General features: G+C 52.5%; 1 protein-coding gene across 4 annotated transcripts in view; it reads left to right on the top strand.

The window, feature by feature from the left end:
- Positions 1-24055, top strand: part of RALY (RALY heterogeneous nuclear ribonucleoprotein) — an 83955-nt gene that overhangs the window by 29858 nt on the left and 30042 nt on the right. For 3 of the 4 annotated variants that reach the window (XM_088175171.1, XM_088175170.1, XM_088175173.1), the window contains exon 2: positions 2757-2841. The exons of the other annotated variant lie outside the window; for it this stretch is intronic. The gene's annotated coding sequence lies outside the window, so the exon portion shown is untranslated. The remainder of the gene's footprint in view (positions 1-2756; positions 2842-24055) is intronic. 4 annotated transcript variants of the gene reach the window in all.

The following is a 24055-nucleotide window of genomic DNA, read 5'->3' on the forward strand; positions in this document are numbered from 1 at the left end:
TTCCCTTCCCTTAGAACAAGGAGCATGACACATCCATGAGCTCTCCTTGCTCCCTGCAGGTCACCTGAAACCCTCACTGTGAAGGTGATTTCTCAGCTCCTGGAGCGTGGAGAGAGGGGCTGGGAGACCTGAGGAAGGCAGAAACCCTGTCCCACCTGCCTCAGCTGCCAAGGCAGGCATCAGCACCTGAATGTCACCTGGTCAGGGCCAGGCCCCCAGGAATGGCTGGAGCTGTGTCAGGGGAGGTTGGGGTTGGGTATCAGGACAGCTCTGGTCACCTGAACCTTGCCTGTGCTGATGATTTTCCCCTCTCCATCCTGGACACCAGCACCAGCCCTGCCCCACAATTTCAGAGACCATTGCTGAGACATTTCAGGGGCCATTCTCTTCCTTTCAAACCCCTTGGCTTCCCTGAGGTGCTGTTTCTTTTCAGCCATTTCAAGTCAATTTTGCAGAGAAGTTTGAGGGGAGAGAGCAAGAGAGAACCCAAAGGGAGCAGGAGTTTTGAAGTTGCAGCAGCTGATTGTTTCTGAGACACGCTGCTGCTGTCAACCCTTTTTATGCACATCAGAGCTGGTGTCATCTCACACCTGCTCCACACTTGTTTTTAAATGACACATCATTATGATAGGCACTGCAAAGATGGATCTTTATCCCCAATTAAATGGCATCTTGTGTCTTTTCATTTCCTGCCCCACTTGAGGAGCAAATCCCTGGAGAGCAAGCTCCTTAATGAAGTAGGAGGTGCCTGTGAAATTAAAGGGGATCTTGTTTGCTGGCAGAAAATCGGTGCTGATTGCTGGTGTTTCAGAGCACTGGGCCTGTGTGTGATGGCCTGGGAGTGTTTGAGGTGACTGGAGGTGCTGATGGCAGGATCCCAGGTCAGGTGTGAGGACACCAGAGATGTCCCCATCCCACTGCAGCACTGGGCTTCACTTGGACTCTTGCCTTTTCCTGGAGTCCCCAGCTGATCCTGGTGGGACAGCCCTGGCCCCGTGAGCCCATCCTGCAGGAAGGACACTTTTTGGAAATGCCCAGAAAACCCCACGTGTGTGCAGCCCTCTGCCCTCAGCAGTGGCTACAGATCTGTGGTTTTTGGGAGGTGAGGAGGTGTTTTTGTCGGGGTGTCCGTGCCCAGGTGTGGCTGGGGTGACAGTGGCTGTGCTCTGAGCCTGGTGGCACCGAGGACACCCCATTCCAACCCCACAGCCGTGCTGGGCACGTTCCCTTTGCTGCTCCATCTGAATTTAGCCCAGTGTGGAGTCCCTGCCCGAGGAGGAGTCCTGGCTTTTTAAGGATCTGTGATATTCCTTAGTCGGTGCCTGCACTGTTTCATCCCTTCTCCCCTCCCCTGCTCCCTGGGAATGCCATCCAGCCCTTGATTTACTGCCTTCCTTTGCTCCTGGACAACTCCTGTTTAATTTTTATGCCCCTTATCGTTCAGAGAGAGAAGGGAAAGGCTTGAGGAGCCCGGAGTGGAAATGAACCAGCACATTTCAGTGCAGTTACTTTGTTCAAGTGATGCTGTGTTTTGGCAGAGCTCTTGCCTCCATTCTCCTTCACTTTTGTATTGTGGGTTGAAGTGATTCTACAGAAATCACGGCATGGGGCACTCAGTGGATCAGCCTTGCAAGGGCTGGGCTCAGCTGCCTTTGCTGCCTGAATTCCACTGGACTTGCACAGTAAAGGGGAATTCAGTGTAAGAGCAGGGAATGGCCTCAAACTGCAAGAGGGGAGATTTAGATTAGACATTAGGAAGGGATTGTTCCCTGGGAGGGTGGGCAGGGCTGGCCCAGGGTGCCCAGAGCCCCTGGGTCCCTGGCAGTGCCCAAGGCCAGGCTGGACACTTGGAGCAGCCTGGGACAGTGGGAGGTGACCTTTTTTCTCTTGATTTTGCTCTTGGTGAGCTTTTCCTGTTTTCTGCTTTCACTCCAGATTATCAGTCAACTTCTTAGACCTCACCCAGGTCTAATTTAACAAGAAGCACAAAGAGCTGAGCATCCCTGCTCTGCACCCTTCCCTGTGAGGAGCATCCCTGGACACCCTGTCTGCACCAACCCCACTGTGCCAGGAGCTTCTGCCCGTGGGTGCTGAGGGTGACCCAGCCAAAAAATGCCTTAAAAAGCCCTGCAGTTTCCATTTCTGAATCCTGGTTATGTCTCCACCTGGCACATCTCTCATGCTGAGCAGGTCAGCCAGGTATCCCAGCCATGGCAGGGAAATGGAAGCACCTTAAAGTTCCAGGAGGAACTTGGGACACGGAGGAACTGACTTAAAGCAGAACATTTTAATTCCATCAAGGAATAGTTTCAAGTTGGCCTAACCCGAAGTAAAACCTTTGGTTTCAAAAGCACGTTTTCCAAATATTAAATAAATAAATGAATAAAACTGTGAAAAAGTTTTACTGTGGGATATTTCACTTGGAAGAAACTGTTTTTTCCCTGAGCCATCGTGACCAAAAATTCCTGCGTGCCTCTGTCCTTGTCCTCTGTGAGCATTAACCTGATGGAGGAGTTTTTGTGGGATTTCTGGTGCCTGAGGCAGCCAGAACCCCCCCCCAGAGCCCAGCCCTGGGAACACAACCACCTCTGTCTGCTGCACTTCCAGCTCTGTGCTAAGCAGCTCAGAGTCTTAGCTCAGAAAGTCCCAGCTCTGATCCCTGCAGACAGCAGCAGCTTTGCTTTCCAGCACTGCACACCCTCCCAGAAAGTCGTGGATTATCTGCTTACCCTCCCTCCATGTCCTGGTTCCTGCAGGGTGAAGAAGCACAGGGAGGACAGAGGAGCTGTGCCTGCTGGTGACCAGGGACAGTGACAAAGCCCAGGTGCCCAGGCAGTCCTGGTGAGTGTCTGTGTTGTGTTCTGTGTTCTGTGTGTGTTCCTGGATGTGGAGACAAATGGGGATACAACTGAACCTGACAGAGTCACCCCAGGACAGGAGCACAGCTGGCCCTTGGGGAGCCCGGAGCTGGCAGCAGGTGAGCTGTCCAGTGCCTTGGTTCCTGAGGATTCCTGCCCTGGAGCCTGCTGGAGAGGCTGATCCTCCCTCAGCCTGGCCTGCTGTGAGTGTTCAGCGAGTCAGGGGTGGATAGATTTGCTGAGAATCTGCCCCTGTCCCCTGTGCTGCTGGTGATGGAGTTTGGGATCACCTTAACCCCAGGCAGGTGCCCTGCAGGTGTTCAGGGAAGGATGTGGCCCTCAGTGCCATGGACTCCGTTCTCAAAGGTCCTTCCCAGCCTAATTCTGTGTTTCCCTGAATGTGTGATTACACCTGTGGCTGGTTCTGAGCACAGCTTTGGGCGTGTCTGCGTTCGAGATTCATGGTGGTGCTGCTGAGGGTTCTGTCTGCGGTTTGTCGTGGTGGATGGAGGTGGAAATGAGTGTGACTTGTGAGTGCCCTAGAGGGGAATTGTGCTCCCGGCTGAGCTGTGCACAGCCCAGAGGCAGGGTGGGCAGGGGGTGGCAGTGGTGCCCGTGGGGAGTGCAGTGTTTGGGGCAGGCAGGGGCACAGCTGCTCTGTGGGGCTGGGGGGACCCAGGGTTTGGTCACAGCTCTGCTGCTGCCCCTGCCAGCGGAGCCGAGCAGCCTTTGGCACCTGGGAGGAATCATTCCTGTGCTATTTCCTGTCAGGACAGGGGAGTTCCCCATCCCCAAAGGCTACCAGGGTGTCCTCAGGCCACAGTTTAGGAAATTTAACATCCCCAGACCTCGCTTGGCCGGTGGGGTGAGCTGAAATCACCTCTGTGGAGCAGAGGTTTTCTGGAGGGATGGGAATGGATTTAGGGATCAGCTGCAGTGGCAGCATGACCTAAGGGTTGGGAAGTTCTGGCCTGGGAATGCCTGTGGCTGTTGGAAACTTGCTGTGCTTCCTGAGCCATGGGGCCAGGAGGGCTCTGCCTGCTCTGCTGGGAGGTTCCTTGTGGTAAGAATGGATTAGCAGCACTTCAGGGGAGTAAAACCTGGAGTTTGCTTCAGCAGAGGGTGAAGATTTCAGGGTGTCCTCGTTCTGTGCTCAGCTCATGGCAGGAAGATGCAGCAGTGTCATTTTTAGCAGTGGATTTTCTCTTCTGATTCCTGGGCAGCTGGATGAAAGCAGAAATTACAGATTAACAGTGGGTAAGGAAGGGACCTTAAAAACCATCCAGTGCCACCCCTGCCATGGGCAGGGACACCTTCCACAATCCCAGGGTGCTCCCAGCCCCATCCAGCCTGGCCTTGGGCACTGCCAGGGATCCAGGGGTTCTCAGTTTCAGTTCAGCAGGGTTTGCAGGATTTGTATTTTAATTGGTATCACAGTTGGAGTTTTCCTTTGGATATTACATAGAAGAGAGAAAAAAAAATAAATATGAGCATGTGAAACTTCTCACCACAGAGGTGGGAGCTCTGCTGCTGTGTGATGGCCCTCCAGAGATACCAGACAGTAAATAAAGATCTTATTTGGAAATCTAACCCAGGAAACTCCAAATAACAGCAGGGAAAAGATTCACCCGAACTTCTTCAAACCAAAAATGAGGCAGCTGAGCAAGAAAGGGAGCTTGGGTTTGATCAGATTTGTCTATAACCAATTTCTGTTCCAGCTGCCCATGGTGGTAGTGAAGATATTCTGGCACAGGGATAGGTTGAACAAATGGCCTGACTAAAAACCCTTTTCTGCTTGACTACTGTACCCTAATTCCATAGACCAGGATTTAACTTAGCAAATGAAATTGTGGGATTCAGCAGCACTGAAGAAATACACGGAGTTTTACCACTGAAGACATTTGTACAAAGAACGCTGCCAGAAATTTTTCCGAGTTTTGTTTTGGCTGTTGGCATATTGAGAGTTTTGAAGCGTGGACCTTTCTTTTTGTACAAGGTATTTACTGTGAGTGGAGGGAATTGTCTTTTGTCCAGGAAGTTCTTCCCTTTCTCAGGACTCCTGAGCCCCTGAACACTGCTGGCTGATTATTTGCTCTTTCATTTTTCACTTCTCCCTGCACTTAGTGGTGGCACACAGAATAAAGGTCGATTCCAGAAGGAGCTGCAGAGCTCCCTGCTCCTTGGGAAATATTTCAGTGGGGAAATATCTGTCATTCAGGCAGTTAGAGAAGAACATAGAGAGTGACTGAAGAACAAGGAAGGCTGATGAAAATGCCCATTATTCTGAGAATGCAGGGAAAGTGTTGGAAATAGCTGTTATTGAGTCCATCCTTACAGGGCTGGGAGTGCCCTGTCATGAGAGGACCCAGGAGCATCCTTAGATGGCTCAGCTAAAACAGGATGGCTGAAATTTTCTGGTGTCTCAGAAAAGCCCAGGCTGGGGGGGCCATCAGAGCACAGATAAATTAATCCAGGCTCTAATCACCTGCTCAGGTTAGCAGCTCAGGCAGTTCTGCCTGGCCAGGATTAGGGGGGCACTGGGGCCCTTTAAGCTGTGATCTGTGCTGACCTTCTTAGCACCCCGTGGGCCAAGGAAGGAAGGAAGGGATGTAACAGCTTCTTAATTTAGAGAACACCAGGTCAGGAGGAGGTGGCAGATCCTGGAACCTGGCAGGGCAGGAGCTGGGAAGGGCTGTGGGACAGGACCCTCACAGGGAATGGGGTCACTCAGGGTGGAGCCATCAGCAGAAATTCCCCCCAAAATGCACTCTCCCCAGTCTTTATCTGCTGTAAAAAAGGCACAGAAATAAATTCAATCCCTTGGCTTCCCACACTTCTGGTCCAAAGCCAAGGAGAAGTTGGTCAGGGCAGGGAGAGGTTTGTGGGCCACGGAGCTTTCTCTGATGTTGTTAATTATCCATCATTTCGTGCCCTACTTTCCCTCCAAGCCTTCCCTGCCTGCTCAGGGTCTGCTGGGACTCAGGAAGGTCCTTGTGCTTCTGGGCTGGGTGGCTCAGCCTCCAGAGATGTTCTGGATCTGTTCCTTGTCCAACGCTGCCTGTCACTGTCTGTGCCTTGATCTTCCTTGTACCCCTCCTGCTAGATCCAAAAAGTCTGCTGCATTCTTTTGTTTTGGTTTGGTTTTTTTCCCCATTTTCTTGTCATAGCTTTGAATGCCATTATTATTCCTTTTTCCCTCCTGTGGCAGAGGTGTCTCTGCTTATAATCTTCTTTGCACTCAGGCAGCCTGTTCATTTCAAAGAAAGCTGCTTTAAAGGCAGGTGTGAGCCAGACTTGGCCGATTCTTTCTTTTCCCCTGGGGCTTGAAGGGCTTTAAAATATTCCTGTAATCATTTCACATAGTCCCACAACGGTTTAGGTTGGAAGGGAGCTTAAAGCTCCTCTCCTTCTACCCCTACCATGGGCAGGGACACCTTCCAGTGTCCCAGGCTGTCAGGAAAATCAATCCACAAACACCAGCGGTTTATGTCCAAAAAGGAGACAGAGGAGTCCTTTTACTTTATTCTAATAAAGGGAGAGGCCATGGGACATTCCCCTGGGATCTCTCACATTTTTGGAGGACACAGCCTCCTTTTTATCCCAATTTCCCATCCACATTTCCCTCTCTCTTTCCCCATTAGCTCAGGTACTTGAGAGGCACAGACTTCCCAGAACTCCTGATACCTGAGATTCCCCTCTAATGTACAACCCTCCCTTTTCATTTTTAATTCTTACAGAATTCATGGGTTTTCCCCATTGCTTCTTTCATCTTTCAATATCCAATTTCATTTATCAGCAGCCCTACAGTTTGTTTGTAAAGGCAAATCCCTTTTTTTCCCATTCATCAATCAGTGGAATCCTCCCCATTGTTTCTTTATCTCTCAGTGCCAGTCTTACCTACAGGAGGCCACAGATTGAGACTTTGCTGTGGGGGGATGCAGGGAATGATGTGCAGGGCTTTGGGCTGACCCCATGCAGCTCTTGGGTGATGGGACAGGGCACAAATGGGACTTCAGGCGAGTTCTGCTCCTCCCGTGCTGCAGTGAGGTGCCTGAGCTGTTCTCTGTCCAGCCAGCCCTGCTCCAGCTCATGGCACTGCTGTGTTCCAGGGTGCAAGGGCTCAGCCCTGGAGGGAGGCAGGGTCCCCTTGGTCACTCAGACCGGGCACTGCAGCCCTGATGGCCCCTGGAGCCTGCAGGGCCTGGGTGTGAGTGTGTGCTTGGCCTGCAGCAGGCAGGGATGCAGCAGGCAGGGATGCAGCAGGCAGGGATGCAGCAGGCAGGGATGCAGCAGGCAGGGATTCAGCAGGCAGGGATGCAGCAGGCAGGGTTGCAGCAGGCAGGGATGCAGCAGGCAGGGTTGCAGCAGGCAGGGATGCAGCAGGCAGGGATGCAGCCAGCCCCACATGGTGAGAGGTTCTCAGGAGCTGGGATGGCAGCAGTGATGGCTGCAAGGATTCCTGCAGGGGTGGCTGCAGGGAGCCTGGGGGTGTATTGGGGAGGCCTGGGGGTGTACTGGGCAGTCCTGGGGGTGTACTGGGGAGTGCTGGGGGTGTACTGGGGAGTCCTGGGGGTGTACTGGGGAGGCCTGGGGGTGTACTGGGGAGTGCTGGGGGTGTGTTGGGGAGGCCTGGGGGTGTACTGGGGAGGCCTGGGGGTGTGTTGGGGAGGCCTGGGGGTGTGTTGGGGAGGCCTGGGGGTGTACTGGGCAGTCCTGGGGGCAGCCCCAGCCTGCCCCCTCACCCCTTCCCTGTGTCTGTGCAGACAGCCCTGGAACACGCCCAGGGAAATGTCCCCTGCCGTGTCCCCCCTGCAGCAGAGCTGTGTCCTCCCCCGGGCACAGGGGCAGGGGACAGCAGCAGGCACCTGGGGGGACTCCATACCCTGCAGCATTTTGGCTACAGAAGCCAAGGAGTGAAGTTTGCTATGCCAGCACCTCCTTCTGCAGGAGATTCTTTTCTTCCCTGATGATTTCTTGCTTCTCAGAGTCTGGAAATGCCTCAATGTTGTTTACCTGGCCCTCCCATGTGGTCACAGCCTTTACAGCCTCTGCCTCCTCTTACACTTCCCAAAGCCTCTTCACTGCCTGGCTCCTCTAATCCTTCCAGGAGCACCCATGTTTTATGCCTTGGTTATGCCTCCCTTCCTTTTAATTAATTTTTCACAGTGCTTTGCTCGTCCCTGTTGCCCTTTTTGATTTAATTTATTGCTCACTAGCCATCACAACACCTGGGCAAGCCTGTAATTTATCTCTTCCTGTGTCCCTTGCCCCCCCTCTGTCCTCTCTCATTATTGATTCCTCCAGTTTCATTTCACCCTGTGCTTGCCAGCATCATCTCCCACCCTTCCCTCCCACTCAGAATTGCTTGGATGAGTTTTCCCCCTCATTTGTGACCTTGCATTGTAATTCCTGACCCAACAAGGCTGGGATTGCTGCTTGTTGGATCCCCTCCCTTGCTTGGGCTTGGCTTCCACTCCAAATGTCTCAAAATTAACTCTGGGTGATTCCCATCCCATTGCTGTGATGAGGAAAAAGCTCCTTTTTCAGTGATTGTCATTCAGGTGGAAAGGGTCAATGGCCATGACCTGGTGTAGCTCCTGTGCAGGATTTGCTGCAGGCAGGGACAGGCTGGGCTTGGTTCCAGCTCTGGGCAAGGAGGGAAATCTGTGCCCCTGCAGCTTTTTATTCCTGGAGATGAGGATGTGCCCCTGCCCTGGGGAGCCCTGACTGCTCCCAGCCCAGCTCTCCTGCTGCTCTGAAACCTTTTCCTGGTCTGCCTTTCAGCAGGGAGGAAACTGTGGAAGGAAAGAGGGAATAAATGACTTTTCTTGTCTTGTAGCTGCCCTGTGGCTGCCACAGCCCAGCTGCCCAGAGCTCAGACAAAGAGGGAACCCCTGCTTTGCTCCATGGCTGTGAGAAATGGAGGCCTTTATTTGCCACCATAAATGGTCCATTTACTTACAGAGCAGTCCCTGCCATTAGCACAATGGCTTTGGAAAGCACATTATTGCAGATATTCAGGTTATTTTGTCATCTGTGGCCATCTGATTTGCAAGCTGAGCCCAAAAGTGGGAAAAGAGTCAGAGGATGGGAACCCTATGTTTGTTAAAAACACACAGCAAGGCAAGATCATGAGCTATTACCTGCTCCCCTGCAGAACAGGCACAAAACACAGCAGGCTGAGGCTCAGAGTGGTTTCTACCTGGTTCCCTGTTCCTGCTAAAAAACACTTTGGTTGGAGCTGTGCTCATATATGGGATTTCCATTTCCACGGGATCCTGTGTAGCTGAGCAGGTTCTGTCTGATGAGCTTTCTGTTCTTTTGAGCTTTCTGTGCTGTGTGGCACTGACCCCCAGGAGAACACTGCTTTGGACCTGAGCCCTTGGAGAAGGCTCCAGATTTGAGTGATGGAGTTAAAATCACTGGTGTGGAGTTAAATAGAAGTGTGTGATTTCACATGGTGAAGGGTTTGGAATTTGAAGGTTTTAGAATATATTAATAGGTGTGGGACATGTGCAGCACTTTGGGAGGTTTTGTTTCCCAGCTGTCAAAGGAAACCTTTAAAGAAGCTGGAGACCATTTGGGAGTCAGTCAAGGGGCACAGTTTGAGATTCAAAGTGAGACTGCAGCTTGAGCAAAGTCACCAACTGGAGAGGAAAGCTGCACTTGACTGATAGGCTACAAAGAGGGGATCCTGCTCTGTGTTTTGTGAAGATTGTATGGAGACAGTAACTGACAGACAAGGATGTGTTTGGATCTGTTTGGTTAATTTATCTTCTGTTGTGAATTTTGAGAAACACCCCAGGCCCCTCTGTGTGGGGATTGATTGAATCCATCTGCCTTCCCCTGGGAATGGCACCTCTTCCCCTCTCCATGGGCTCTCTGCAAACAAGGAGCTATAAATAAACACCAATATCTCTGTTTGCAGGGGGTGGAAAGCTGCACTGGAGCTTTGCCTTTGTACTTGTAAATCAAAATGAGCAGGTAAGGGATGCTCCAAGCAAAGCCAGGCAGGAATTGGGAACACACATAGATGCTGCTTGGTGGCACATGAAATCTGTAGAACTGTAAAATCAGGTGTTATTATTCTGTAATTTGAGGAAAAAGTGTGAAAGGGATGGAGAGTTCAGGATCTGGACCCAGCCAGGTCTTTCAGTGAAGTTTTTCTTTGTCATGCTCACAAGCAGAGGGTGAATGCTGGAGGGCCAGGCTGGGATGGGCTGGCAGCAGTGCTGCACTGGGAGGGCTGGAGGAGGCTGCACTTGCCTTTGCTGCCTGTGGACAGTCTGCTGAGACCCATCTGCACGGGGATTTGGGGAAAAACCTTCCTGTAGGTGTCCTGTGTGATGCAGGCAGGCATTAAGGGCTGGACATTGTGTGGCAGTGTTAATTGGAGCTGCTGGGAAGTTGATGAGCAGTGTAAAACTTGGCTGAATTTTGGCTCCAGGACTCTGTGGTGAAGGAATTCCCAAAGCTGCAGGTGCTGCTCATGGGCACACTCAGCATGGGAAACATGTCCAGGGAAGGGAGCAGAGCTGGGGAGGGGCTGGAGGATTCCTGAGGGAGCTGGGAAGGGGCTGAGCCTGGAGAAAAGGAGGCTCAGGAGGGACCCTGTGGCTCTGCACAAGGAGGGGACAGCCGGGGGGGGTCAGGCTCTGCTCCCGGGGACCAACAGGACAAGAGGAAATGGCCTCAATTACATCAGAGGAGGTTTAGATTGGATTTTGGGACCCTGAAAGGGTGGTCAGGCATTGGGCCCAGGGCTGGAGGCAGCTCTGCAGGTGAGGTCTCACCTGAGCAGAGCAGAGGAGAATCCCCTCCCTTGAGGTGATGATGAGCTGCCATTGCCTCATGCCTTCACTTCTGGTGGGCTCAGTGACACCTTCGCACACGTGAGCGTCCCCTGCCCCTCACTGCCCGTGCTCTGCCTCAGCTCATTTCACTTGCATTTCATTTCCAGAGGGCCTGCAGTGGTCCCAAGGGATATTTGTGCTTCTGTGCCTTCATCCTCTGCATCCTCTGTGTGCACTCGGTGCCAGGGCTGCTGTGCTGCTGCAGAGGAGCTGTTCCCAAACTGGGATAACATCCCCCTGCATTCAGCTGACTTGCATTTCCTCCTTATCCTTGCTATTAATCCCAAACTTGCACAATCACCAGGTCTTAGGATTTGATAGAGACGCTGCTCTTTGTGGGAGCCTCAATAGTGCAGGTGGTGAGCTGCCAGTGCATCTAAAGCCAGGCTGCATTGGCACTCTGGTATCAGAATTATCCCTCCTGATGGCTGGGGAGAGCAGAGTGCATTCATTGCCTTCGTGCTGGGCTGGTGTGTGAGCAGTGCCCTGCTGGCACATCCAGAATCCTCCTGTCAACCTGGCTATGGCTGTGGAAGGAGAGAACGGCATCCCCCTCATCAGGGAGGAGGGTCAGGGCTGAGGGAGCTGGTCTGGCTGTGTCTGCAGGGCTGGGGACACTCAGGACACGACCCCCACCCAACAAAGGTGCTCAGTCCCTGCTCCTCCATCCTCTCCCTTCCCTGGTGTCAGACAAGCCCGTGGGCACTGTGGGGTCCTGAGCCTCCCCAGAGGTTGGGGACCCTGCCTGGCTCGGGGATCCCATATCCACACCCTTCCCAGGGCAGGAAAGGGATGCCTGGATGTCTGAAGTGTGATTTGGGCTGCTAACTACACCACTGGTATTTTAGTACCAAAACCTCTTTGTGTTGGGCACCACTTCTGTTTTCCAGTTCTAGGAATGACATAGAACAGTCGGCAGGAAACAAAATGTATCATTTATAAAATGAAACTGTTGTGGTTATGGTGGACAATAACATTTCCAGAAAATCCTTTTCCCCTTTTCTCACTGTAATTCTCCACAGTGACCAGGCTGGCTTTCCCCACCTGGTTCAAAAAGCAAACACAGCTTAGTTCTAGGTCAATTCTGCTCATCCCTCCAGGATTCATCATTCCTTGTCCTGTACCAGAACCTTGCCTGGTGTTTCCAGCCAGGAGCCCAGCTGAGAGGAAGGGCTGGCAGGAGGGATGAGCTACTCTAAAAACCCCAGCTCTGATGGTGGTGGTGAGAGCAGTCTGGGCAGAGCTGGATAAATCTGGAAAATATCCTAAATGGAATATCTTCTATGAAGTAACTTGGTGATTCCTAATTAATACCTTAATTGCTCCTTTTTTTAATTATTGACTCCAAAATTACTGAGCTGAGTTGCAAATGCTGTGGAATATAAAAAGGAAGGAAGGACTTTTTATTGACATTTCGGAATTACAAATTATGTTTGTTGTGAAAAAAACAAGAGACCATCTGTTTAATTGGTCGTAGGCTGCAATTTGTGAGCACTTAGGTAAGAAAAATACAGCTATCTAGGGGATCATTAAAGATCCCTTTCCTCTGAGTCAGCAGAGCTCAGAGCTGGGGAGAAAGCAGATCTATATTCCATAAAATCGCGGGAAACAAGGAGCTCTGTCCGGGGGATTGCTCTTGGCAGGGAGAGAGGTGCTGGCTCGGGTGGGATGGACAGGGAGCAACAGGAGGTTTGGGGGCTCAAAAAGAAAAAGCAGAGCCTCTGCTGGCCAAGGTGGCTTGATCCTATTCCACAGCCCCTCTGGAATGTGGGGCAAGCCCCTGGCCCAGAGGAAGTTTCTGGCTGCAAACAGAAGATAAAATTTGGGATTCTTCTAATGGTTTTTAGCTTACTGAGGGTAGATTTAGATGGGATATTGGGAGAGAGTTCTCCCCTGTGAGGGTGGGCAGGGCTGGCACAGGGTGCCCAGAGCAGCCCCTGGATCCCTGGCAGTGCCCAAGGCCAGGCTGGACATTGGGCTGGGAGGGAACGTGGTGTCAGTGTCATTGCCACAAAGCCTTGGAAAAACACCAGTGGGAGCTTGCTATTGCAGGCAGATTAGTTAACACCAGTAATTAGGAGGGAAGCCTGGAGTCCAGGTGGCAGAAGGCTCTGGAGATTAAGGATCACCATTTGGACTGAGAAGGGCTCTGCTCCTGCTGGGTGAATCAGGATTTGGCACCGGGATTTTTGTGCAGAAGGGAATGGGGGCTGTCTGCTGCCATCATTTTCCATCATTTTCCATCAGAGAGGGGCAGAGGGGGGTGCTGAAGGGGTGGATGGCAGAGCAGGACAAGGGATGGGTGGCACTGCAGTGAGGGGAGGTGTGGAGGCAGGCAGGGTGGATGGGGACCCGCTGTCCCCTGTGTGCCCCCCCGAGAGCCCCCTGTGTGCCCTGGGGGTGTGGCAGGTCCTGCCTGAGTGCATCCCACCTTGAGCCACCCCTGTGGTCAGTGATGGGACATCAGGTGTCTGCCATCCCTGTCCCCATCTCCTGTCCTGGTGCTCACCTGGGGGGGACTTGCAGCAGCAGCAGGACAGACCCACCCCACCCCACCCCAAACTTTGCAGCCCCCCGGGCTCTGAGCCTGCTCTGCTTGGAGGGGCTTGGAACTGCACAAGGAATGGTGGTGCTGGAGCAGGGCAAAATTACAGAATCTGGAATGGTTTGGGTTGGAAGGGACCTTAATGATCAGTGCCACCCCCTGCCATGGGACAGGGACACCTCCCACTGTCCCAGGCTGCTCCAGCCCCAGTGTCCAGCCTGGCCTGGGGCACTGCCAGGGATGCAGGGGCAGCCCCAGCTGCTCTGGGCACCCTGCAGTTGCTCAGGCTGTAGAAAAGTCCAAGTTCCAGCCCTCCCTGTGCTCCTGCACCATGGGCAGTGGGGGAGAGGCCACCAGGCCCCGTGCCAAGAGTGATGGAAGGAGAGGCTGCTCCAGCTCCTGCAGTGCTTCTCCTCACTGCACAAGGCTCTGCAGCTTTTGGACTCCCCATTTTCCTGCTCCTTCAGCCTATTGCTGCCCCTGGCCGGGTGCTGGGGCCAGAGCAGCTCAGGGACTGTGCCCTGAGCCAGGGCTGTGCCATCCACCCCAGCTGGGCACTCTTCAACCTTCAGCCACTGCAGCCCCTTGGAAACAACACAATTAACAGCAACTCCTCCCCCGGCATGAGATTGAGTTGAGGAACAACTGTAAGTCCCTCCTGTGATTTTTTTTTTTCCTTTTCTGTTTGTTTTACCTAGGTATAATCAATGCTACAAAGGGCAAAGCAGCAGTTTTATTTATTTATCACAGGGAGCAGTACAGCAAATAGTCCAGCACTTGGCTGTTTGCTGACCAATGCTCTCAATAATCAGAATTTTTTGCAGGGAAGTCCTGTGGAGTGGGGATACATCAATAATGCCATGACCACAGAATTTGATGGGAAGGCCACTTATTATAGATTTCACAGCTCTTCACAGTGGTAACACTGGGGATTTTGTTCTACAGAAGAAAAAGTAAAAGGGTGAGTTTTAATTCAAGTTTTTTAGGTTAAAAATTACTTTTTCAGTGCAAATTGGCATAGAATCATAGAATCACATGGTGGTTTGGGTTGAGAGAGACCTCAAAAATCATGGAACCGTGGAACATTTGGGTTGGAAGGGACCTTAAAGCCCCTCTAGTGCCACCCCCTGCTGTGGGCAGGGACACCTTTCACTATCCCAGGTTATTCCAAGCCCCGTCCAAGCTGGCTTTGGACACTTCCAGGGATGGGCCAATTGTCACAGAAAGTTTTTCATTTTGGAGTTGTCATGCTTCTAATAGGAAGAATGAAAGATGTAAACTTTACCGAGAAACAGCAAATGTGAGATGGAATGTGTGCCTGCTCGGAGCTGCAGCTGGGGACAGCCAGGAGCTGCCGGTGAGAGGAGGAGCCCTGGGGCAGGGCTCCCATCCCAGGAGGAGCCCAGCTCAGGGGAGGGGGCACCCCTGCAGCTCGCAGATGGATGCAGGGATTTGTGCAGCAGCTGCTGTCGGCAGAGTGTCGGATGAGCCTCATTAACGCTGCCTTACCAGGGCAGTTGAGGATAATTGTTCACTGTGCTTAAAAACCAGAACCAGGGGGAACTGCCAGAATATATTCTCCGGGTGTGAAATGTGGGAAATCATGGAACTGGAGGCTGGAGCTGGTGTTTAGAGCAGTGTAAAAAAAAGCAGAGCTGTGATTTAAGGGAGCAAATGGAACATTTCTCCTGGTGCTGCAGTTTTACACGGACAGGAAGGGTCTCCTACAGCTGCTGCTGCAAAGTGTGGGGTGGGCTGTGCATGGATTCCCAAATCTGCTCCCAGGAGCATCCCAGGGCAGGCTGGCATCTCCCACCAGGGCAGGGTTAACCTGCTGCCTCTGCCCGGGGGGATCCCTGGGATGGATTTCCTTAAGGAGGAGCCTGCAGGCTGTGGGGGGTGTTGGCATCAGCCCATCGCTGTCGTTCCACCGTGCTCTGGGTCCTCCGCTGTCCTCCCAGTCCAGCCCAGCAGTGAGCCTGGAGCCTGGGCGTGACTGAAGTGTCTGAGACAGAAATGCAGTTGAGATGTCAACAGTCAGACTCCCCTGCCCCCCTTGTCACTCGTGCCAGTGGTTAATCATTTCCCTGCTATCATTTGTGCCCTTTATCTCATTTGAATTGCTTGGGCTTCAGCTTGCAGCCATTTATTCCTGTTCTGTCTTTACCCTTTTGATTAAAGAGCCCTTTGGTATCCGGTATTGTCTGCAGATGAAGGTTCTTGCACACAGTAATCACATCACCTTCCCATATCCCTTTTGATAAGCTAAACAGAACAAAGTCTTTAATTTTCCCTTTGTCAAGCATTTTGTTCCAGCCCTGAATCACCTTTGGGGCCACTTGCTGTACTTTATAATTTTTTTTTAATCTGTAGAATTTAGATCTTGAACTGAGCATCTCAGTTTTCAAATCTGAAGTGTAAAAGTCCTGCCAAGCCCTGAGTTTAGAGTCTGACCCCGGACCTCTCCCTCCACAGAGCCCCTGGGGATGCTCATCAGGCAGGAAGCCCCAAAGCCCAAATTTGGGATCTCTGCTCTGAGCCAGCCTGGGACACCTGGGGGTGCTCACCTGGAGAGGAGAAGGCTCCAGGGAGAGCTCAGAGCCCCTGGCAGGGCCTGGAGGGGCTCCAGGAGAGCTGGGGAGGGACTGGGGACAAGGATGGAGGGACAGGACACAGGGAATGGCTCCCAGTGCCAGAGGGCAGGGCTGGGTGGGATCTTGGGCAGGGATTGTTCCTGTGAGGGTGGGCAGGCCCTGAGGCTGTGGCTGCCCCTGCACCCCTGGCAGTGTCCTAGGACAGGGCTGGAGCAGCCTGGGACAGTGGGAGGTGTCCCTGCCATGGCAGGGGTGGCTCTGGGTGAGCTTTAAGGTTCCTCCAGCCCAAACCATTCTGGGATTGTCTCTGTCCCACACAGTCACAGCCCTCAGAGCAGGAGGGTGACACTGCACAGAGCCATTCTCAGCGAGGTGCCTCATCTGGTGCCACCCCAGACTCTCCAGACCTGTCCCATTAACCCCATTAACCCCATTAATTAACCCCTTGTGGCAAGGCCAGCTCAGGGTCAGGACCAAGGCAGGTGCACAGGGGGTTCACAGGGATCTGGAGTTGGTTTCTCCAGGCCTTGCTCCTGGTGCCTTCCTGGCGTGACTCCCTGCACTGAGGGCACCTCCAGCTCTGCTTGGGCATTTTGCTTTCTGATCCTCCTGTCAGGACATGCAGAGGAGAAAAGAAGACACCTAAAGGTGTTCTGTGAAACTTTGCTGGAATAGCAGGCACAGCTCTTGGCCCCTTCTGGGCTCTTCCAGGTGAGGAACCCGGTGGGGTGAAGTGCAGGAGGAGCTCTCCCCATTGCACTGGGTGTCCAGTTGAACTCAGAGAAGCTGAAGCCATTGAGGATGAAGCTCCTTCATCAGGATTCCTCTCACTGTCTCAGAGCCATTCCAGCACTGGTGCATCCTCATTTCTTTGCAGCAAACCTTGCAGTCGACCCAAAGAGGGGTTATATTTGCATAGTCTTCACTTTCTTTTATCACTCTCATGTTTTTTGAAAGCTTGGATATCTGAAGCACTTAGCTCTGCGTTGAGTGTCTCATTAAATTGCAGAACCCTGCTTTTCTGGGCTCTGTTAATTAAGCACTTGATTGAAAGTCTAAATCTGAAGGCTTGGGTATTGACTCCAGCTTTGCTAACCTGAGGTGATCTGCTCAGAGTAGTTACAGCTTGCCCAGCCAATTTCTGAATGTCCTTCCCCCTGCTCTCCCCAGGCATCCCAGATTGCTGCAAACCCTGGTGTTTCCACTGCCTTGGCTGGAAAGTCTCAGAGATTTATTTTAGCTCTTGAGCTCTGCTGTCACTGGAGTTTGCTGCTGCAGTTGTTGGTTAATAAAGCCTGCCTGGCCATTTAGCAGGCAGCAATTAATGACCAGCACAGATTTTATCTTGGATGCTCGAGTAGCCTGTTGGTTTTGTTATTTTATTTTTTAATTTTATAGACTATTTCATGTATTTGAGTAACAAGAAGCCTCCCTCCAGATGCCAGTGTGTTTTTCATGTCAGCAGTTTAAACCTCAGTGTTTTCAGCTGTCTGGCATGGAGGTGTTCAGGGCCAGTCTCCCCAGGGACAGCCAGGGGGGAGCCAGGCACCTGAAGCTGCCCCTGTGTGTCCCACATGGGCTGTGGAGCTGGGGGAAGGTTGTTGGTAAGAACAGGACAAGGGAATCTCTCCTGCTGAATTACAGCTCTGCTGATCACTGAGGAGGGAAAGAGCCTTGCCTGCCCAGGGAGGTTGGCTCTCATAAAAGAGTGAGTTGCAGTCTGAGTTGGGGTTTGGGAGTTTGGAGGTTGGGATGGAGTCCTGCTGCCAGTCCCAGAATTTAGAACTCATTTAAAGGGCAAGTGTGTTACAAGGAACAAATCTGCACAGAAGTGTGGCCAGAATAACCAAGGAGGCACAGAGCAGCCCCTGCTGTGGGTTTGCTGTTCACTTGCTGACCTGTGTAAAATCCTTCCCTGCACAGGGTGGCCGTGCCCTGCAGTCATGGCAGTTCATGGATGAGCAGGGACTGCCTGGCCTCCGTTTTTAGATGGCCCTGCAGGGGCTGAATGCCTGCCCAGGCCACCTGGGGCTGTGGCTGAGCCCAGAGCTGGATGCAGATCCTGCTGTGGGTGGTGATGCAGGACCCCCCTGCTGCAGCACCAGGGGCTGCTTTGGGATGGCCCTGGGTTAATTTTCCTCCCAGGAGCTGGTAGAAGCAGAAGATAATCAGTCCTTTCTGATGTTAATGAAATTTTGTATTTTGAAAGAAAAAAGTAACAAACAGAAACATTTCTCTCCCCAGCTGATGCTGTGACTTTGTCCCTTCATTCTGCCATCACTGTCACTTTGTTCCTTTCATCTTGTTGAGAAGTTTGTCCTTTTGTCTCACTGGATGCGTGGAGTGGCTTTAACCAGAAGGTTTTAAAATTTATTCTGATCTTTCCAGGACCAAGGGAGTCCATAGTGGGAGAGGAGTGGTGTGGAGTGAGCTCTGGGCTGGGCTGGGGACACTGGGGCAGGACCTGTCCTCTCATGCCTCATTTGCCCTCTTGCCTCACATCCCTTATTCTGGCTCCCAAAATCACCTCAATCAATGACCAACAGTAACCTGAGTGTGAAAACTTTGAATTCAAACTGTTAGGAGGAAGCATTGCTGGACATGTTCATCTGCCTCCTCAGTGGTGAGCAGAAAGGAAATTGGATTTGTCATCATTTTATCATCATTTTCCTGTGGCTGTGGCTCTTGGGGACACAGTGGGTCTGGCAGTGCTGGGGCAGCATTTGGACTCAATGATCTTAGAGGGCTTTTCCAAGCCAAATGATTCCATGATTAGGCTGGATGCAGGCAGGTGCTGGGGGCTGTGCATCCCCGAGTGGAGCATCTGGGCTCTTCCCGTGGTTTCAGGTTGCAGGAGTCAAAGTAAGCCCTTGGAGAAATAAATCAGGGCTGCTCTGGGCAGGGCTTATTAAGCATTATTTTGGTATTATTGCTGCTGCTGTCTGGTTTCTGTAGCTGCTGCAGGGTGGGAATGAGCAGTGGGTTGGGTGTGCTGCCCCTGGAGCCACCCATGGGAAGAGCCACGGGCTCTGTGCCAAAATCCCAGGCACGATCCCAGTCCTGTTCCAGCCCCTGAGGGGTGTCTGTGTGCAGGGGTCACCCCACTGGAGGACAGGGACCTGAGCCTGTGGTACTGGAGGGAAAACCAGAGCACAGAGCTCCTGAGGGACAGCCCCAGATCCCCAGGCAGAATCCACTCAGTTCTCTGGTTTGGCAGCATTAGATTCATAAAATCATGGAATGGTTTGGGTTGGAAGGACCTTAAAGCTCATCCCATCCCACCCCTGCCATGGCAGGGACACCTCCCACTGTCCCAGGTGATCCCAGCCCCAATGTCCAGCCTGGCCTTGGGCACTGCCAGGGATCCAGGGGCTGCTCTGGGCACCTGTGCCAGCCCTGCCCACCCTCACAGGGACATTTAACACTTAACCTAAATCTCTTGCCGTTTAAACCTGCTCCCCTGTGCCCTGTCACTCTGTCTGTGTAAAAAGTTGCTCACTGGAAATGGCTCTGAGCTCTCCCTGGAGCTTTCTCTTCTCCAGGTGAGCACCCCCAGCTCTCCCTTGGAGCATCTCTGTGGCCTCCTCTGGACTCACTCCAGCAGCTCCATGTCCTTGTCCCCTGGACCTGGACACGGTGGGGTCTCACAAGGGCAGAGGAGACCCAGCTCCAGCCCTTGGGTGCAGCTCAGTGCTTTAGGCTGTTTTGACCTTGGAAGAGTTTTGTCCAAGAGCCTGTCTGGGATCTTGGGGTGATCTGAGCCAGGTTTTGGAAGCAGGATCCTTTAATCCAGCAGTAAACAGTGCATGCCTGCTGCAGGTGGTGTCTAACCATTAGACAGAGATCCCCTCTCTGCTTATTTACCTCTGTCAGAGCTTATGAAAGAAAAATAAATGCTGTGGGATTAGTCCCCTAATGAATAGACCTGTGTGTGCATGCATGTAGTGCAGCATCTTACAAGTCCATCTCCGTAGTTTTTAGGCCTGAGAATGAAAGTTATAATGAGGAAAATATTGATTTCCCATAAAAGGGCTTTAATCAAATGCCCTGACACCCCAAGGGGGACAGAGCTCTGCTACAACACCAAATTGCACTTCATACACCATCTATTTCTCAAACACTGTATAAATGAGCCTGCCCAGTGGATATATGAGAGCTCCCAGCTCTCGTACATCACAGGAGCAGGGAGAGCTGTGAGGAGAGCCAGAGCTGCCTGGCTCAGGGAGGGAATGTGGGGAAACCTCCTGGGGAGCTGGGAATGGTGGGGAAACCTGCTGGGGAGCTGGGAATGGTGGGGAAACCTGCTGGGGAGCTGTGGGCACAGCTTGTTCCTCCCTTGGGCAGGACCTGCAGCCAGGTGAGGTCTAATAGAGGGGTGCTTGCTCAGGACTTCAGAGTCCTGGTGGCCCTGTTTGTCCCTAAGTGAGGGAATTTGTTTTTTCCTTGGGGCTCAGCTCTGCTCCAGGTGAGCACCCCCAGCTCTCCCAGCCTGGCTCAGAGCAGAAGGGCTCCAGCCCTTGGAGCATCTCTGTGGTCTCCTCTGGACTCGCTCCAGCAACTCCTTCTGGTGGTAAAGACCCCAGAACGTGGAATTAAAACACCTCTCAGGGTCTGGGGATTGCATTGTGCCAACACAGGGGCAGAAGAAGTTCTCTGCTGCTCAGATCAGCAAACTTGAAAGGAGCTTCAAGGTGTTGACCCCGAGGTTCACAGTTCTCTTGAGGAGAGAAACAGAGCAGTGGAGACCCAGATGAAAGCTTTGCCTTCAAGAGCCATTTCAGGCATTTCTGGGAGCCAGTCAGTCTCAGCAACTTGCATGATTAGCTTTAGTTTTCATTGCTTCCATATTTCCTCCCCACCGTCCTCTTCTGCCTCACCTCACCCTACAGCTGGAAAGTTTTTATTTATGTTTTGGCTTAAATCAAATCGCCTTGGCTGTGGAGCAGGGAGCCAGGAAATATTAGCAGCAGGGAATCAGTATTCTGGAGGTGCATTGCATTGCATTTATCCATGCTGGAGGAGGGCAGGCTGTGCAGTGTCTGTGCCTCGTCGTCCTGCCAGGAGCATCCTCCCAGCCCAGTATGTCCCTCCAAATGGAGCTGGGTGCCAGGCTTCTTCCAGGAGTTATCTGAGCCACTGTTGATGTGATTAGAGCCGTTTGTCCTTCCCTGCCACACATAATTCCTGTGATGATGGCTCATTTTTCTTGGCTGTAAGTGGAATTGCAGCAAACAGATCAGTTGTGTGGCTCTCCCCCGCTGATGGATCGTGCTGCCCTCACTCCCCTGCTCTGTAAATCTCACCCACAGCCTGGGGACTTTGGGAAGTGCTCTGTCAAGTCACAGTGTCCTGGTTACTCCTCTCTGAATCTCCAGCTTTTCAGTGCTCAGGCAGGGGAGGGCTGAGCCCTGCTGGCTCCAGCTGGGACCCGTGGGCACTCCCTGGGCACGTGGAGGGGCCCAGAGGCACAAAAGCCACCCCCGTGGGCCCCAGGGCCACCAACAGCTCCCGTGAGGCTGCCTGGAAAGCGAGACAATCACAGAACCGGTTTGGAAAAGCCCTCTGAGACCAGGGAGCCCAGGCAGTGCCCCAGCACTGCCCCATGTCCCCAGGTGCCACATCCCGGGGCTTTTGAACACCTCCAGGAACGGGGCCTCCACCACGGCCCTGGGCAGCCTGTCCAGTGCTGCACCACCCTTTCAGTGATGAAATTCTCCTTAATCTCAAACCAGAATTTTCCCTGGCCCAGCCTCAGGCTGTTCCCTCTCCTCCTCTCCCTGTTCCCTGTTCCCAGATCCCAAATCCCCCCTCCTGTCAGGGAGTTGTGCAGAGCCACAAGGTCCCCCCTGAGCCTCCTTTTCTCCAGGCTGAGCCCCTTCCCAGCTCTCCCAGACCCTTCCCAGCTCCATTCCCTGCCCTGCATGTGCTGCAGCCCCTCAATGTGTTTGTCATGAGGGGCCCAAATCTGATCCCAGGATTGAAGTAAAGAGAGGTGAGCAGTGCCCTGCTCCTGCTGGCCACACTGTGGCTGATAAATTGGTGACAACCCCAGAAATAAATCAGGAGCAAATCACAGGAAGCAGCAAGGTCCACCTCCAAAATTAGGGAATGAAGGAGAACCATACCAGGAGCACTGTAGGGTGTGATTACAACGATTACTGATTTTTCTGCAGGAGTGAACCTCAGACCAGACCAGAAAATACAGCCCCTGTCTGCAGGGCACAGAGCAAGTGACCTGAGGGACAAACTGGCTCCAAAGACCTCAGGATCATGGTCAGGCTGTTGGGACCTGGAAATGCCAGTGGAGCATCCTTGCTTCCACCTTCTCGACTTTATGGGTGGGATTTTGGAATTTAACTGAGGCACCAGAACCTGCTGAATTCCATTTAGAGTCCTGATCTGCCTTAATTTAACTTTGCACGGGGGTTTTGTAGTGTAAGTAGGTTAACAGCTTTAATACTCCAGTTCATACCCTGTGGCCTGGCCCCGGTTTTGTTGTGGTTTATGGCATTGCAGGGGAGGCTGATCCACATAAAAATGTGTGTCAGAATTTACACTCTCACACTGTCAACCATTCACAGGTGTCACAAGGTTAATTATAGAGACCCAAACCCTCCTCACTTCCCCTTGCCTTTAGATGTCATGTTTACTCCCTGCTCTGCACTCAAGTGTCTGGACTTGGGGTGGATTTTACAAACAGAAATCATGTGTGCCTCCAGCTCTACTCTGTTCTGTGACAGATAACATACATCCAAAATTATCCAGAATGGCTTTTTGCCTGGCCATCACACAGCACCCCTCCTCCTCCTGGGACCCTTGGGACCCTGGGCAGAGGAGCCCCTGGCCCAAGTGACCACCTGGCAGGGTGGGCAGGGCTGGCACAGGGTACCAGCTGTGGCTGCCCTGGATCCCTGGCAGTGCCCAAGGCCAGGCTGGGCACTGGGGCTGGGATCACCCGGGACAGTGGGAGGTGCTCCCAAATGTCTGGGAGCTGTCAGGCAAAGCCAGGATCCTGCAGCACACCCATCCTGCCCTTCCCTTCTCTCTGCTGGGGACAGTGGAGAGGAAGGAGTGTATTCTAGACCTGTCAGCTCATTTTTGGGGAGCCTCTAAGAGCTCTCTCCACCCCTTCCTTCTTACAGGCTCAGTTAAATTTCGGTTTAGCCAGGGCTGGATGCTAAACTGGCCCAAGTCAGTGTGGGAGTAGCCCAGCCCTCCCAGGGCAGGGATGGAGGTGAAAACAAGGAGGGAGCCCAGCAGGGTGTGCTGCCAGTGCTGAGCTAAAACACTGCCCACGTGTCTGTGACAATAAAATTCCTGCACTTTCCTCCTCCTGCGAGTGCTCCACAGGGACATTTTGGGAGTAGTGCCCAGCCTACCCCAAAATAGAGTTTTTAGTCAGTGAACTGCTTGTGGAAATGTGCTTCCCAACTCTGCTCTGGCAGTGCTTTATTCGTTGTGTTCATAAACCCAAGTCCTCTGCCCTCCTACCACCCCCTTCACTCACCTCACTTGTAAAGGAGAGAAGCTTTTTGTGTGCACTGTGTAAAATACACCTTGACACTTCCACATGGGATGGGCCACCCGTGTTACTGGCCAAATCACCTTCCCTCACAACAAAATCTTCCCACCTCCTCGTGGGAGAAAATCCTCCCTCCATTCATTTTTAAACATTCCTTGTAAATTAAGACCTTGGTATTTTCTAAAGCCCCTCACTTCCCTGCCTCATCATTTATAAGCCTCTAATCCCTTTAATCTCTCTAGTCAGGAGGCTGCCAGGCAGCAGGGAGCTTTGTAAAGGTGTGGAAATCTCCCCAAATTCCTGTGTAATGCCCTCCTGCTCTGCCTGGCACCTTCCCTGACTGTGAGAGGGGAGCATGAAGGGCACTGCCCAAAGGGTGGGATGATGATTTCATAAGCTGAAAGCTAATTAAGAAGAAAGGGGTTTCTTTCCAAACCCTTTCCTCTCCCACCTTCTGGGAGTTTCACCCCTCTCCACCACGTTCTGGATGGGCCATGCCCCTCTTTGGCACCAGGGCCAGGATGGTGCTGCTGAGCTGCCCTTGGCACAAGGAGTCACAAACTGCACATGAGGAGCTGGAGCCTGAGCTGTGCAGAGCTTCAGGGGGGCCAAATTTGAGCTTGGCTCAAGTTTTTCCACCTGTGCCTATTTAATGCTTGAGTTTGCCCATCTCCTCCTCCTTG

Source organism: Sturnus vulgaris, chromosome 17, assembly GCF_052056855.1.
Source record: "Sturnus vulgaris isolate bStuVul1 chromosome 17, bStuVul1.hap1, whole genome shotgun sequence".
NCBI classification, from domain to species: domain Eukaryota; kingdom Metazoa; phylum Chordata; class Aves; order Passeriformes; family Sturnidae; genus Sturnus; species Sturnus vulgaris.